Source organism: Sapajus apella, unplaced genomic scaffold (assembly GCF_009761245.1).
Source record: "Sapajus apella isolate SASKATOON/1434 unplaced genomic scaffold, GSC_monkey_1.0 scaffold23, whole genome shotgun sequence".
NCBI lineage: Eukaryota > Metazoa > Chordata > Mammalia > Primates > Cebidae > Sapajus > Sapajus apella.
In genome coordinates this window covers 10,844,008-10,861,630 of record NW_022436963.1, presented here as the reverse complement: position 1 = coordinate 10,861,630, position 17,623 = coordinate 10,844,008, and the positions used below count along the sequence as shown (strand labels likewise).

The following is a 17,623-nucleotide window of genomic DNA, read 5'->3' as shown; positions in this document are numbered from 1 at the left end:
CTTGACAGCATGTTTCAGGGTGGCTGTCGCTGTCAGTTTCTGCTCTTTGATTACTTTTTTCTAACCAGGACTCAAGGGAAAATTCTTAGGGTCTTTAACACTGAAACTCTACAAACATAAGGGACAATGGGACACCTAGAACTTGCCTTTTTTCATCCAGTGATGAGGTTTATATTTTAATTCTTCATTTTAACCCAGGATATTTTCAGTCGAGCTATATAATTTGGAAAGACTTACTTGGGCTTAGATGTATGTTTGCTAGGCAATTAAAAGAGGCTTAGAGTGGCAACTGTGCACCAGCCACACTTTATTCTTGGTTCTTTTATGTGATTCCAAGTAACTTTTGAAGTTTATTAATAGATATTATTAAAAAATTTAAATCCTCTGGCCATAATACAGAATCAAGGAGCACTTTCATTATAATTCATTACCTATACTTAGAATTCCCATCATTATGGATGCCCGAATCAGTGCAAACATTTTCTATTAGAAACCACTATTGAATAAAAGACTTTTATTTTTATATAGAAAAAGCAAGAGTCACATTGGCAACTGGTCTACACTTAAACTGCCCTTTCTCCTCACAGTGGAAAATAATCTGTTATGCTAAATAATTTGAAATATCATTTTGCTAATAGGTAATGAAAATGTGTAGCTAATGGGCCTCCTGAGACTTGAAGCTGAAGCTACATGCTGTCATTTAAATGACTCCCTTAGCAGAGGCAGTTGCCAATGCAAGGGAATGATTCTGAATCTCAATCCAAGGATAGGTAGGACTTCAGGGACTATGAGTCTCCTCCATACTGTATTACCTTGGATTCTACGTGAGACAGGAACACCCTCAAACCATAGTCAGAACTCCTGCTTCTCTGAATTGTGATCATGTGGGAAGAGATCATACAAGACACAAAATGAGCAAAGAAAATTGAGTGGCTTCCCAAGACCACAGTCACTGCTTCCAGCCTTTGCATGTGGTTTATTGTCCAGCTGGGTTCATGTAGCACCCCAGCTTCCTTGCTTAACACCTCCTGATGACTTGCCTGACATCTCAAAGAGTTTCTTAAAATATTCTTAAGCCTTTGGCATCCCTTCCTGTCCCAGGCCTCATGAATAAACATTTATCCAGTCAGCAGCTTTGGCAGAGAGGAAAAGCCAAGTTCCATCCATCAACGTCAAGAGCTGAATTACCTCGTGATCGCAGATCCTTTAATACCTCTGCCTTTCTATGGTGATGCTGGTAAAAAGTCAAATACTGCCAGCACCAGGTTTGTTGGTAAGTATTCATCTCCCAATCTGGTTACACACCACCAGCAAGTGAAAGTGGTAACAAGCAGTGGTGATTTAAAAAAATGGTAAAAAGTTTTGTGTTTTTCCATTTGTAATCTGTATGAGTTTACTAGGGTTGCTGTAACAAAGTGCCACAAACTGGGCGCTTGAACAGAAATCTGTTGTCCCATAGTTCTGGAGGCTGCAAGTCTGAGATGAAGACGTTGGAAGGGTTGGTTTCCTTTGAGGGTGTGAAGAGAAGCTCGTAGCTTGTAGAAGCTTTACGCTCATCTCTGCCTCATCTTCACATGGTATTGTGTGTGTGTGTGCGTGTGTGGGTGCGCACACGCGTGCGTGTGTGTGTGTACAAATTTTCTCTTCTCATAAGGACCCAGTCATACTGAATTTGGGCGCACCCTAATAAAATATGGCTTCAGTTGAATCAATTACATCTACGATGGCGTATCCAGTTTCCACATAAGGTCACATTTGGAGGAAGGGATAACTTCTTCTCAAATTTCTATAGAAGAATTATTAAAAACTAAAAAGTTGCCAAGGTTGGGGGTTGGAATGGTGAAAGGGGAAGCACTCATGTTTTTATGAAAATTCATAGGGCCCAGAAAATTATTAATGATCCCAGATGCTTTTATTAACTACTGAACAAAGGTAATATATTTTTGTATTTCCTTATGGCCAAGCCTCCTCTAAATACTCAAGTATATACAAAAGGAAAACATATCCTCAAGAAACACAAAGAAGCCACCTTGATCTCAATAAGTAAGTTGACTCATGGTGAAAACAATTTCACTCAATACATTTTAATTTTACATTACCTTTAATAAGTTTCCTGGTCTATTCAGAATAAAAACACATTTGTGCTAGGCTCCTCCATGTTGTTAATCTCAAAACTGTGGATTTTTTTTCACATATTTACAAAGTAAATATAGGTGGTGAGTATATCACTACAGATTTTAAATGCATTATTATGAGCTCCTGTTTATCAAGGCAAATATGATACAATCCAGTCCAATAAAAAAGTCAATCAAATTGAAGGGAAAAATAATTGGTTTCATATAGACAAAGCAACTGGCTGCAGAGTTCACTTCCCTTGGGGTCATGTTGTCTCTGTTTACAGGTAGCCGAACCCTTTGGTTCTCAAGTAATGAATACCCTTGTTATACATGCATGTCTCTGTGAGTATACACACACACACAAACACACGCTTCCCTTATAAAGAATGCCAAATCCAAACAAATTGTCTTGACTAGCTTACCCATCCATCATCTTCTCCTCATTTCAACAAAGCTACTAGGAAAATAACACCCATCCACAACATAGTTCCTTTCTATATCTGTCTTCCCCGTATTCTACTAATGAAGCATCTTAAATATTTGTCTGATTGTAAATTCTGCCCTGAAGACCTGTCAACCAACATCAGCTTGTGAAATGTCTGGAGCCTCATCAGACTGACCACCCAAATGCCACCAACAATCTCATCCACACTGCTGTCCGGGTAAGCACAGAGAGAAGAATTATTTTGTGGTTGGCTATGTAACATTCTTTTAAGAAGAAAAGAGTCATCTCCTTAAATAACATTTGTTTTCCTTATCATAAAGCATGATTTCAGAAGGTTCTCTCTCACTGAAAATTATATTTGATATAAGCAAGAGTGTAAACCTAAATACAAATGATATAACTGTCTGTTAGAGACATATAACACAGAAGGCAGTACAATTAATGAATTACTTGCAGTAACACTCTGCTTTTCCATGTTTTTTAGTTAGATTTAAATTATGCATCTGGAATGCAAAAAAGAACAGTGAGAAAGACTCATCTTCACAGGATGCTCAGGGAGTATTTTCTTGCTCAGTTAGGGTTTCATTTTCAGATAACTTTTCTGATAACTGGAGACCTTTTTTTCTGAAGGATCTTCCTGTTTGTTCTGTCTTCAACACTGTGACATTTTTATGTACCTGTTTTAATGCATCATTAATTTCATCACCGCACGATTTCCTCAGGAAGCAATAGCCGAAGCCCTAGTTCTTAGACTGCTCTCATAGTAAAAGAAAAAAAATATGTAATTGCTTAAGCCTCATTTTCCAAGGATTGCTGTTATTGATGTTCTATACGAGATGGATGCAGCAGGGATTTTGCTAAGTCCTGTTGCTCCCCCTTCCCTATGAGCTGGATCAGGGTTTCTGGAGATCACAGGGAGATCGGATCACTGAACACAGGCTGTTGTTCAGGGCCAATGTGAGCTGTGGCCTGCTGCACCTGCCAAAGGGGAAGGACCTCTCCAGAGCAGGCTCCTAAGAATTCTGGGAGGTCTAAAAGCTTTTAGAGCTCTGCTGAGAGACCAGGAAATGGCTCGGGAATGGACACCCACCTTCCTAGAGAGGCTTCAGTAAAGCCTGAAATGGGAAGAAATGTTGCAAAGAAAGACAATCACAAACATGAGCATGAGAAGCCTCCACAGCCCCGTTAGCCACCGTCAGAGAGTGTGTGCCAGGTCTCTGAAACATAAGTACTTTTCACAGACGCTAAATGTACTCTTTTCAGCTTCTCTTAGCTTCATTCTGAGGCCAGGGGATAGGCCTACTGTCACAGATGAGTAAATGTTATAATATGAATTGGAAGAGAGCCCAACTGCAAAGAAAGCAGAGCTTCCGGGGGAGGGTGGCACGGCGGTGACTGGGGTGAAGGAATGCCAATCTCTCCATTGCCACCACTCCTCCACAGCCCTCAGAGTTCTGTGCCTGAGGAGGGGCTATGGAAAAGCCTGGTTCTTTTCCACTTCAGAGGCTTTGCCTCTGTTGTTCCCTGTGCCCCAAACACTGTTTTTCCAGTTTTCACAGGCCCAGCTCCTCCTTATGCTTCAGAGTTCAGCTCAAAGTCAGCTCCTCAGAAGGACCCTTCCTCCCCACCCAATAATCCAAACAGCTTATCTTCCCTACAGCCTGTCTCAGCAGCCCACTGTTGTCCTGCGTGGATGATACCACATCCTCTGTCTTATCTATAAACATCTGCTTCTACGCTGAGCCAAATGCCCATGGAGGCAGGAACTGTGTCTTAGTTTCCCCAGGACAATGCCTAGGGCATGGCAGATGCCCAGGAAAGGCTGGCTGCATGAAAGAAGGTATTCTAGGATAGCACTGTCTGACAGAACTTTCTGGAATGATGGAAATGTCCCATAGTCTATGCTGCTCCATATGATAGTCACTATCCATAGGTGGCTCCTGAACACTTGAATGTGGCTCGTGCAAATGAAGAACTAAATTTTAAATTCAATTACATTTTCATTCATTTAAATTAAAATGTAAATAGCCATTACTGCCATATTGCAGAGTGTAGATTTAGAACAATCCTCTTAATCCTCAGAAAGATACACAATGATTCTGAAAGAGCTAATCTGACTCAAACAGGAGGTGCTATCCTGAGCCCAAGTTTGGTAATTTTGTGAGCTACTTGACCCCTCCATCATGCCCATGCAGCCTAAAAATTATCATTGTTAACCTTAATAATACTTCTTCTGAGTGATCTATGAAACTGATGATATAAGTTATATAACCAGGTAAATTGGGCCACATTTCCAATGGAATAGGCAAACATCTTTCTACATGATTGTTGCATACACACAATACTCAAACATCTTTAAAAAGAGTAAAATAGGCAATAACATAAGCTACATCCCAAGTGTACATTTAGCAAAATATCAAAATGCCAGGATCAGTGTCTTCTCATGGATTCAATGGCTGTGGCCTTTGAGGGTAGTGGCCGTGCCTGCCAGCTCAATATGTTCATCTCCAGGGGCCTGGCACCGCCGCAGAGAAGGCACTCCACAAATATTTCCTGAACACAGGTAAATACCAAGAGCCATTCTGTTCAGTACCCAGCTTTATTTATTTTTCTGATTTTCTTTTCCCATTTATTGTGCTGATGTGCTCCACTGAAAAAGTAAAAGTGAATGTGTGGGAAAAGGCAGGTTGTAGAATAACAGGACTTCCCCCACCATACACTCAAGCTACCCCGACAGAGCAGCCCGGGCGAGGAGTCAATATCAGCAGACTAGGAGAGCAACGGGCTCAGGGAAGGCTCAGACCCCAAACCTGTCCAAGCACCAAAGGGGGCTAGGATGAAAGCACAGGAGAAGAAAAAAAAAAGCAACACTAGCCAGGGTTACCGTTAACTAGATACCAACAGGAACAGCCAACTGGTTGACCCCAAAGTCTTGTTCTCAAATCAATACCATCATGAAAATACCAAGGAAGGAAAAAATAGCACATGATATAATCAGCAAGTAAGAAACCAAGCACTCCTTGTCAGCCTGATCTGAATTCAGTCACACTTGAGGTTTGCAGTTCTCTCTCTCTCAAAAAACACGGGTCCCACCACCTCCTCTCACTTCTACAGCAGAGATTCATTGCCCTATTTTCACATTCCTTTAGGCTCCTATCTTAGAAACAGATCCAGATAGAGTTTATTCTAATTTGAATGTGGCAACCCTGCAAATAATTTTCAGGAGGATAAACAATCATGCTTTTCATTTCTTCCTTTTTTTCCTCCCTCCTTCCTCTCTCCCTTCTTTCCTCCCTTTATCCCCTCCCTTCTCCATTCTGATATAATGAATCACAGACCGAATTTTCTGTTTTGATCTAGTTAGAAAAATAGTCTCATTGCCTCAATATTGACAGCAGCTGCAGCTGGACCGCCCCAGGCCAGGAAACCTTTGTCTGAAACAAACAAACAAAAACTGCCTCTCCCCATTCCCCCACTGAAGCCTGTCGTCTGCCTCTCAACTGGAAATCCAGCCCACAGGCATTTACATCATGAGGTTTGTTTTTATAAGTTATAGCAAAAGGCAAAAATGAGCATGGTTCTCTGGCTACAGGGCAGATTTCCCAATGCCTCATTTGTTAGCAATGACATTTCTGTTAATGCCCTTGTATTAAAATTGCATGCCAATATTTTAATTTCAACATAATATCATATTATGGCACTTAGAGAGGACCATCAAGAACCATTACAGGAAAGACATTATGGAACTTTAACCAACTAAGTTGTGCATTGACTTTTAGGCAGTGTTTCAAAACAGTTTCATTAAGTTTATGTTGAAAGAAAGAAAGAAGGAAAGAAAGAAAAGAAAGGAAAAAGAGAGAGTGGGGAGGGAGGGAGGAAGGGAGAGGGAAAGAAAGAGAGGGAGGAAGGGAGAAAGAGTCATATGGACTTACAAGACTCCTGATACAGAATCATAATATTTTTCCTCTTTATTTTGCAATTTATCATTCGTTCTATTATGCACTGTGGAAAGCATTGTTTTTCTTTAAATGAGTTTGATATTAAATCCCTTTTTCTACTGGATCAGAGATTATCATAAGTCCACCACCTCTGGAATCTGCTGTGCCTGAGAAGTATGTTTGGAAAAACAGATGCTAACATTGAAGTTTCCTTTCTGCTAAACGACAAACTTCCACAAAGCACAAAGCAAGGTTTAGCCAAATCTCTCTGGTAGCCATGACTGGGTGTTCAAAGCAGATATGACCACCAGATCCAGGATGATACTAATTTTCTATGTGACAGGACAGTCCTGAAGAGCATACACTGAAATTCTTCATTTTTATGGTTAGTCATAAACAGGAGAAAAAGATCAAATGAGCCACCTTTCAGTCATGCATTAGGCACGCATTTTACAGCATAAAAAAGATATGTCTTTACACCTGATTTTAGAAAAGGTAACGAGTGCATCATAGAAAATACAGATTCAACGGCTTCCCTTGTACATGGTGAGGGCCTTCTCCAATACCACGAGTATCAGCTTCTCCTAGACTTGGTTGGAATTGGATCACAAATCCTTCAGAGGCTTTTTGCTTAAAATGGAGAGAGCAATTCTTTGCATAGCAGAAGGTGGTTTTCACTCTTCCCAATTCTCTGACCCAGCAAAAATTACTGTCAACTATCTGCCCAGTTGAGGGATATTGATTCTCCTGTTGCCATGGTAACACATTATTTGTCAGGTCTGTGTGACTCTCATACTCAGTGCCTAATCTGTTCCTACTGGCTTTTGGATTTTGACACTTTCTAAGCCTTAATTAGTTTATTTGATGGGACCCGCACATTTTATTTTTATACTAGTAGCTATTGAAAACATAGTCATCCAAAGAACAGATCACAGAGACAGAAATCAGTGTGCTGTCAGGCCGACCAGAGCTGACAGAGAGGGAGAGCAGAGTGGGAGGCACAGGCTCCGCTTGCTGCTCCTCAGATATTGGGGAAAATCAAAACAGTTTTTGCCATCTGTCACACAGCACAGTGTGAAAATTATGAAGCTGTTCGCTTCAACGTTTGGGGAACATTCTGCCACTGTGATTAGATCACAATAATATTACCCAGTCACTAAAGGTTTGGATCAATGCGCTTTAATATTTTTCTTCTCAGAAAACCTCAGTCTTAACTTATTTTTCACTGTGAATGTCTGCTGAGCAATTCACTTAGAGATAAATATTTCACACAGATAAAGTACTTAGAATGGGAGTCAAAGGACAGCTGATGACTTAGTTAAGTTTAGAGTTAATAACAAAAGAAAATAAGAAGGTTAAAAAAAACTTCATAAAAGATTGCTGTACAGAACGAAGCATTATTCTGGAGCCATTCTCGAAGTATGGCCCACAGAATCCTGCCAGAAGTTGGGGAGTGGAGTCCAAGGAGCCTTTTAGGGAAACCAATAAATCAAAGAACAATTGTCATGATAAACCTAAGAAATTATTGCCTTTTCACTTTGTTGGCCTTTACATTTTGATGCTAAAATAATCACAGTAAAACTGCTAAGTGGCTTAGCACAAATCAAGGCAATCACACACACACACACACACACACACACACACAGAGAGAGAGAGAGAGAGAGAGAAAGAGAGAGGGAGAAAGGGAGAGAGGGAGGGGGAGGAGGAGGAGGAAGTTACATTTAAGAATATCTTTGGTGAATGAGCTTTAAAAAAATCACTAGATTAAATCTTGGCCCTTAAGTACAAGCCTTCTTAATAACCTATGTGACAAAATGGGCAAGTTGCGTAAAACACTTACGTCGTATACTGGCGTGGCTAACTCAAAGAAAATCACTTGTGTGATTGAGTGGAGGGTCAAATTAATTATTTTTTTAAATTAAAAAAAATGTAATAGAGATGGAGTTTCACTATGTTGCCCATGCTGGTCTAGAACCTCTGGACTCAAGCAATCCACTGGCCTCGGCATCTAACCACTTTTTTAATGGAAACATTTTCCTCAAAAAAACAATGGAAAAATCCAAGGCACTGAGACCACATATCAAGGACCTAGGGCTCACGGAAAAATTAGTTTTTGAATGTCCATTGCACTCTCTTGGAAAAAACTAAACAATCGCTTCAGACCCAGGTCCTAAGTAACATCTTATCTTGAAGTAATAATAACAAAAATCCACAGCATGGAAATGACAACCCAAGTTCAGCCCTAGGACATATTTCTGTTTTCTTGGATAAGACATATTCCTCTCTTCTCTTTCATCTTACAATATTTTGCCAAATAGGTTTCTCCATCCTACCTTAACAAGAAACACTTCATTCCCTATTAACATTGGCAAAATTCTTTGGGATCGAGAGAATCTTTAACATCAAGTATCCTTTACCAAGACAGAAGACAGGACTAAAGATGTGACATATTTTACCTTTTAATGAGCACCATTCCCAATATCTATGATAAAAGATGCAGTAAAATTCTACTGCCTATGTATCTTACACTATTTGAATAGAAATCACAAGTCCTAATATTACTAAGGCATGACTAGTGGCAGACTATGGCTTATGGTACCATGTTTCCAGCAGAGATTGGCATCTTCAACCAGTGTAACCATTCCAGACTGTCAGATTAAGATCCAGATCACACTAATACCAGCGAAATTTTGAGAGGCAATGCATCTTGCAACATTTAGGAGTCAGTGATTCAAACCTCCAAAAGCATAAAATCTTATTCCATAAATAGAACATTTATCATCTCAGGAATGAATGAAACCGAATAAGTAAAAATAAGAACTCAATTTCTCATGTATGTTTTTCACAATAAATAAAATAGTAACCACTCTTCAGCATGGACTGTTTTACAGCCTACATCCTCCAATCTTGGAAGGACTGGATTCTCAGTTTCCCCAACAATAAACGTAAAGAAAGGTCATTTGGTATTTACCTGACTCCAAGGCCATCCTAGCAGCTTGGCAGCTGGCTCTGCTATCATGTCTTCCTCTCACAAAACTAGAAAATATAATAAAACAAGTATTATAATCTGGCCTGGAAACCTTCCATACTTCCCTATGTACTTCAGTTCTTCACTTCTGAAATGAATGGCAGCTTCAAGAAAAGGAGAAAAGAGAGGGAGGAGGCCACATAATATTCTCAAGAAATTGTCCTCTGGAGCTCACCTTTGCACAAGCTCATTTTCTCTTTCACAAGCTATAAAAACAGTGATGCTTAATTTATTATGGCAGTGCCAGGGTGCTACTTGTTTTAGGATAAAAATCAACTTTATTATACAAAATTAAGGTTTTCATGTTTCTAAGTCTGCTAAGGCTAAATATAACAAAAGCAACAACAGTCTCTAAAGAACCTTATTTCAAATCCTTCACTGAAAAAAGTTAAATGTTTAGTTTCACTAGTCCCCATTTCCAAAATTACCAAATTGACCTAACTAAATGTTTAAGAAGGAGCGCTATAAATACCACTAAGTCTTTCAAAGGAGAACATCTATTCATTCTTGGCTTGATGATCTTTACAGAGTAAAGACCTTAAATCCTTGGGACTACCTGGCATCTCCAGCCAACCTACCATTCTGAAATTCAACAAAAGTAGTATCATGTCTCCCAGGTACCAAACAGTTCCTTGAAACCAGAGAATGGAGTAGCTGATAACATCATCCCATTACTTTCCTCTGTTAAGTTATTAAGGAATAAAATACAGTTTGGAGGGTGAGAGTGAGGTTCTGGTATACAATTTCCTGGAGTGTTAGCTGAAGCCTGCGGCTCCATGACCAGGCATGTGTAGCAACGAGACTGTTTCATTGTTTTGACCTTTTCTTTTGTCAGTAAAAGTGCTACACATTTTAGATAATGTATCTGAATCTATTTTTGCACACTGCATTTGCATTAGTTTATCATGAAATAGAATTTAACTATCTCAAGGTATCTGTGAATAACACCAGTTCTTTAAATAAAACAGACACCTTCACCCTCATCATCATGGCCAAAATAAGGAAACAGGGCACACCTCTCTTAAAATGTTGTGACACATAGTGTAGATGTAAATTCCATGATTCAGTCTGTTCTCCAGTTTTGGGGTTAAATGTTGTCAAACAAACCAAAACAAACTAGCTCTTAAAGACTCAACCCCTAGCCAATACTGCCCTTAATGTCTCTTTGTTTCTATTAATTCATTAAGTAATCAACAATTTTGTTCTCTTCGATAATTAAACCAACATGACCACAGCATACTGTCAAATGTTAGCCCCTCTTCACTAAAGGATTAAATTTTTCTAAAGCTTTAGTGCTACGCAACTATGAATAATTTCAAAAACACAATTTTTAAAATCCAGCAACTAGTCAATGGGCTCTTCGAAGACTTCAATAAACACGAAAATTAAAAATAGATTATGCGTAATCTATATTTCTTAGTATTTCTCCTAAATTTCATTTCGCTTCATATTGCCTTCATCTTGTAAAATTATTGCTCGCTAGATACAAAATCCCTCCTGGACCCTCTGCTTTTCTGCTCTCTCACTTTAGCGTTTAAAATATGCAAGGAAGTTTATCATCAGGGAAGAAAATACAGTTATGCCTCTCAACTTACAGGAGGGACAGTTTCGCCGTGCTTGTCACAGGGAGATTTCATCACACCCAGGATCTGCATCAAATACTAATAAATCTAGGAGAATACCTGTTTCAGAAAGACAGGTCAACCTTAGGAAAAAAATGGGTTGTTGCCTTAGTACACCCTGATTGCAGCAGTTGGCTACAAAGATTAACAGTCAACATATAACACCATTCTTTAGGAAGGGACTACTTGGCCTTGTACTTACAATTAATTTTTATTACTGTGGCAAAATACATATAACATATTTACCATTTTAACCATTTTCAAATATGCCATTCAGTGGCATTAAGTACATTCACTTTTTTGTGCAACTTTGCCTGCTATCTAGTTACAGAACTTTTTCATCACCCAAGAAAGGAAACCCCACACCCATAAAACCGACAATAATTTAAATCATGGATTGGATGCTGGGCTTGGCTGAGATTTCCTTAACTCTTTACTTCCTGTCTTGGTAGATGACAATAGTTGGAAGCAGGGGGTCTGGGGCCTGATTGCCCATATTTAAATTCTCCTTCTACAGCCATCCTGGGCACACTGCTCAATCTCTCTGAGCTTTATTATTGTCCTCTATGAAATGGGAACAATCATAAGGCTTCTTACAGGGCTCTGGGGAATAAACTAGAGCCCTGTAACCGGCTCAGCTCAGCGTCTGGCAAGCATGAAGAATTCAATATATGCTTCCTATATTTATTAATTTATATTTTTTATTACACCTTCTGCATATCAGGCACCACTCTAAACGCTGGGTAAACATGAGCTCTTTTAAACCTCTTAGTTCCATAAGGTAGTTATTGCTGCTAGCTTCATTTTATCTACATGGAAACTCAAGCACAGAGAGGTTAAGTAACTCGCCCAAGGTCACACGGTTCATAAGTGAAGAAGCCAGAATTTGAAACTCCAGAGGCCATGCTCTCAAACACTCTGCATACTCCACAATATTATTATCAGTTATCACACTAACCCTGAAATACATATGGTTAGTCTATTCTCATCATTTTTACTTCATGAAGCAATTCAATATTGATCAAATAAAAGCCATCCCTAACCCTGCCTTCTTCATGCAGCATCTTAAAGTGTTTGTGTGTTCTCTCACCATTTTCGCTTCTCATTAAATGTGGGATTTTACACCATCATCAAAAGACTGGACATTCAATTTACTTGCTGTTTTGCACCATGATGTTATAGCATAATAACTTAAAATGTTTTATTCCCATGAATGTCTGTAATCATAATACTTGAATTAGTCAGCCTTTTGTACTTCCCATCTATGGATGTAAGTACACTACACCCCCGACACGCGCTGAGTGGCAGTTTCTGTGCAGCTGGTTAGCTCACATAAAATCAAGAACTTGCATCAAATTCTGGGGTACGATGTTAGAATAATTAGAACCCCAAGGAGGGTTGGAGCTCTGCCAGGTACAAAACAGTCACGGTTCCTTAGTTCATCCTGTGGCGCTAGGGCACTGTGTGGGAAACATAATCCCTGTCACAGGATGGAGGAGAAGGGAGATTATGAAAAAGCCAGCACAGAAGTTACAAAAGTCCAAATTTTACAGAAAGTGAGGGAAACTAACATCAACCAGCACATGTGCATTCAGAGTGGGGAGGAGATGCCAGTCTAACAAACAGCACTTCCAGTTACCGTCAATTATTAGCAGAGATCTTCATACTTAAACAAAGCAAGCCTACTGGAAATCCAGGACAAGCTGCTTCATTACATGATTAAAAAATTATACAGGTTCTGACAAAATAAATTTCCCTGGAGGCACAATTGTTGTCCTTCACACCTTTAAAAGGATGAAAGGGCTTCATATTACTTGTAGGGATGTCAAATTTAATTTCTTCCCTTTTTTCTCTTTTCTTTAATTATAAAAGCAATATCTGCTTATTATACAGAGTTCAAACAATACAGAAGTATGTTGATTAAAAATAAAGTTCCCCTCTTAACCATCACCATCTTCCAGTCCTAGTCCTCAGAGGTGACTGCTGCTAACACTTCAGAATAAGACCTTCAGACTCGTGTCCTATTTATCAAGAAATATTTTTGCACATACCTGCATGTACATGGATATGCAAATACATTGGTATATACATTCAAAAGTCAAGTTTTGTTATTAATCACAGAAAAAAGTATAAAAAAGAGAAAAGATAGATTGAAGCAGAAGTTAAAAGACATATCAGGTTTGCTGATACCCCCAAAATAATATTCAATTGAATAGAATTGCAAAGAAAAGGTTAAAATGAACTCATCTTTTAGCTGAGAATACAAAACATTGTTCCATAAATGACGTACGTATTTGTAATTCCAAATTGGGGCCAGTTTAGGGTTACTGGTTATATAACCATGCCTCCTCATCAGAAACAGACCTAGAGAACCACCATCTTTGACCATCTGTCAGGTGATGCTTACAAACAGGAAAAATGTGCTACAAACACTCATTGCTGTCCACATTCTTGCTTATTTGAGTTGACATTCTCTCCAACAGCATTGCTCATACATTGCTCCCTTGCTCAAAGTATCCTTCCTCATCCTTGTATCTTTCCTCCACCTACCTAAGGCTTATTTATGCTTCAAGTGATAGATTGTTTTCTCCCACCCTTACAAAGACTTTTCTTGATTGCTCTGACCCAATGAGATTATTTTGTCTTCTAAACTCTACAGAGTAGGGCTTACCATTTTGTGCTCAACCAACCATTTTACATGAGCTTCACTTTGTCCCCACCTAAACTGTATGCTTCGGCATAAGGGCATCTCAGATACTCCCAGGTTGTCTGGCATGGTATATGTAGTATGCATTAAAACAATGTTTGATGAGAAATTCATTTCATTTGCTGTGGGCTATTGTCAGATGTCAACCAGTGTTCACGGCTTAAACCTCAAATAAGAAATCAAAGATGATTTTCCTACAGCTTACAAGTTCTAGATTATAAGAAAAAGAAAGAACATTAACAAGGATTTCTTAAGGCCCCTCAAAGACTCCAGAGGGTCATTAAGCCCTCCCTAAAATTATTACCAAAACTGGATGTGTTTACCTAAGTGCATTGGGGCTGCGAGGAACAGGTCCATGTGCTTTTGTCAGATGATGCATAGAGTCTGTAGAGTCTACACCTCCAAAGGGTCAGGAAACACTATTGAGGTCATACAGCAGACATAGAAGGGAAAGTGTTCAGGAAGGGGTAGTGGCATTTGTGTGGCAGTGTGGGGTTTAGATAACACAAGGAACTATGTCTCTTTCCATGAATAGAAGAAATTGCAGGAGTGTTTATTTCCATCCCTCCATTTCAACTGGCTGCTCAAATAGTTGGCATTAATAAACTATCTACTTTTTGCTATTTTTCAATGAGCAAAAACTCCCTTTATGGTAGGAAATTGCAGCAGGGAGGGTTGTAATGAGAAAAGTGCCTCAGGCCAGAGAGGGTTTACATGAAAACAAGGCTTGCACTTTAATATGATCTCAAACCTCAGTACACCACTCCATATTCAGTTAAGCATACCACACGATACTGCAAATTCCTATTTCTATTGGTATGTGCGTATGCATAACTGATATGAATGATCCTGATAATAAAACATGGCTCTAAAAACCCATGTAACCCTTCAGCTCCTTAGAGGATATTAGTAAGAATGATTCTAATGCACAATACCAAGCCAAAGAGAAGCCCAGTGAGCAGAGCTCATTATTTCTGAAACTTGTCATGCCCTCCAAGAGAAAAAAAAAAAAAAAACACATCGTTTGCTCTGACTTAAATTAGAACTGGTTTTCCACTGAGTATTGTGTTGAATCTTTGGCAGGATAACAGATGATGACTTAGACAATTACACATCCATCTTGAGAGGAGACTAAACCCAGTAGTACTAGACATATCTCAATTTCAAATGATGGAGGCAATTACACCTTTACAAGCCTGGAGGGAAAGTTCAGATTTCCTGGGAATCAGGATATCTGGGTTTCAGTTCTGAGTTTGGCATTAATAGATATGTGACCTTGGACAAATCAGTTAATCAGAATTTTCCTCATATGTAAAATGAGTGGGTTCGATTCTGGTTTCTTTTGGCTTCCTTCCAGCTCTAGGGTTCTAAAACTCAAGTCTTACTTTGAAGGCAGAGAAAGGATTAGGAGATTTTTAATTGGAAGAAAAAGTGAAGAAAGAGATTTCTCCACCTGTAAGAAATGAATTCCAAAAAACCCACGTTGCATTACGATTCTATAAGGCGGATCCTGTTGTTTATTAGATAGGTAAATATGCTGCCTTTGATAATTTACAGCCTAATATTCACGCTTCAGGTTTCCTAGCCATAGCCTCTCTGGAGGTGAGAGAGGCTTGTTGTTTGCTTACTTAAACAAAACACCTATGGGCAATAGCGTCAGCTTCCAAAAGATGATAGTGATTGCTCATTTTGCATGGTCACATACCAGGATTTCTGAAGTCCAGTTTACCTAGGACCAAAAATCACTTTAGAGCTCGTCTTTTCATTTAACAACTCTTAGTGGTCACCTATTGATATGGTTAGGCTTTCTGTCTCCACCCAAATCTCATATTGAATTGTAATCCCCATTATGGGGATTTCCCCATAATTTCCCCGTAATTCCCATATGTCAAGGGAGAGACCAGCGGAGGTAACTGAATCATGGGGCAGTTTCCCCCATGTTGTTCTATTGATAGTGAGTGAGTTCTCCAGAGATCTAATGGTTTTACAAAGGGCTCTTCCCTCTTCACTTGGTACTTCTCCTTCCTGCTGCCTCGTGAAGATGCCTGCTTCCCCTTTGCTATCTGCCATGATTGTAAGGTCCCTGAGGTCTCTGGAGCCATGCTGAACTATGAGTTAATTAAACCTCTTCCCTTTAGAAATTACCCAGTCTCAGGAAGTTCCTTATAGCAGTATGAAAACAGACTAATACAGCTATCATGTGTGCTGGGAAAGAGGGAGACCTCAGTGAATTGGTCTTAAAGACTGATAATTCTTTTTAATGTGTATAGCTCTCTCATCTTTTACCAATGTCTAAGGAGATAAGAATAATTTATCTCCTTCAGTGACTGTATTTCAAAGGAAAACAAGAGCATGTACATATGCTTTTGACTTGAGAACAATTTCTTCCAGAGCTAAGAAGAAAGGCATAGAATAGTCTCTTTTACCTCCTCCTCAGGGAATGGCCAACCCTCTTTAAGATGGAAGAGTTAGAACACCGTCTCCTAGAGAATGGTTTATTTCCAAGGATTTAGGATCCATTACTGTCAGTCACTAGGAAGTAAAAATACCTAATAACTTGGACCAAAAGATTTCTGAATTCTACGGCTCAATTCTAGAGTTAAGTGAACACAATTGCCCCTGGAACACATTGCTGATATAGATGAGTTTCCTTTTCTTAGTTGCGGAATATACCAATGGTCACTTTCCTCTCTGAAACCATCAGTACTGCCAGGTTATTTTTTTGTATCGTTTCTTCATAATGAATTATTGAAGAATCGTATTTTCTCCTGTGGATATAGTTAGTCAATTACTTACGATATGCAGCCAGACTTTCTATCTTGGAAATGTTTTCTTTAAGTAGAAGGAAATAATTATTAAATTAATACAATTAAATGGTTGATTATCCAAATCTCTTCACATTCATTTTTATTTTTAGTGCTTCTACATCTTATATTCGATAAAATTATGAAGACCTACCCTGTACTGGATGCCTTGCTGGGTGATGGTGATAGAGGGAAAGTAAAACACCACCTCCAACATCATGACAGAAAACAAGCCATTTAAGGCAAGAAAATAATGTCTCTATTTTCTTTGATGAAAACTATGACTCACGATGTTTCAGAGTAGAAGCCGTCCAGGAGCAAGAATTGCATACTTATTAATTTACCTAGCCTATCTGAGCATCTGACGGTCCTCATCTAAAAATGAAAACTTGCCTTATAAGTCAGTTATGAGGACTAGATTAGATAAGTTTTCTAGGACCCTCTATTCATTTTCTTGGGCTGCCGAAACAAAATACCACAGACTGGGTGGCTTAAGCAACAAAAATCTATTTTCTCAAAGTTCTGGTGACCAAAAGTCCATGATTGAGGTGCCATCAGAGTTTATATCTGATGAAGCCTCTCTTCTTGATTTGTAAACAGCTACCCTTGTACATAGGGGACTAGTGGGGGAGAGGAGAGGACAGAGGGGGAGAGAGACTGAGACAGACAGACAGACAGACACAGACATGTGATGTTTCTTTCTCTCCTTTTAGGGATACTAGTCCTTTGGTTTAGAGTTCCACCTTTACGACCTCATATAGCCTTAATTACCTCCTTAAAATTCTTATCTACAGATACAGTCACATTGGGCATTAAGGCTTCAACGTACGAACCTTAAGGGAATACAATTCAGTCCATAACTGATCCTTATCACAATTCTTGGCACATGAGTTAACATTTATTGGGAGCTCACCACAACTGCCACTGTTATTTTTACAAGAGTAGGAGAATATTTTCCCCAT

The 17,623-nt window shown here is 39.1% G+C and overlaps 1 long non-coding RNA gene across 1 annotated transcript in view; it reads right to left on the bottom strand.

The window, feature by feature from the left end:
* LOC116559461 overlaps positions 1 to 17,623 on the bottom strand; it is a 123,869-nt gene that overhangs the window by 93,296 nt on the left and 12,950 nt on the right. Inside the window, exon 2 of the long non-coding RNA XR_004272464.1 lies at positions 9,472 to 9,536. This is a non-coding gene — a long non-coding RNA (uncharacterized LOC116559461). The remainder of the gene's footprint in view (positions 1 to 9,471; positions 9,537 to 17,623) is intronic.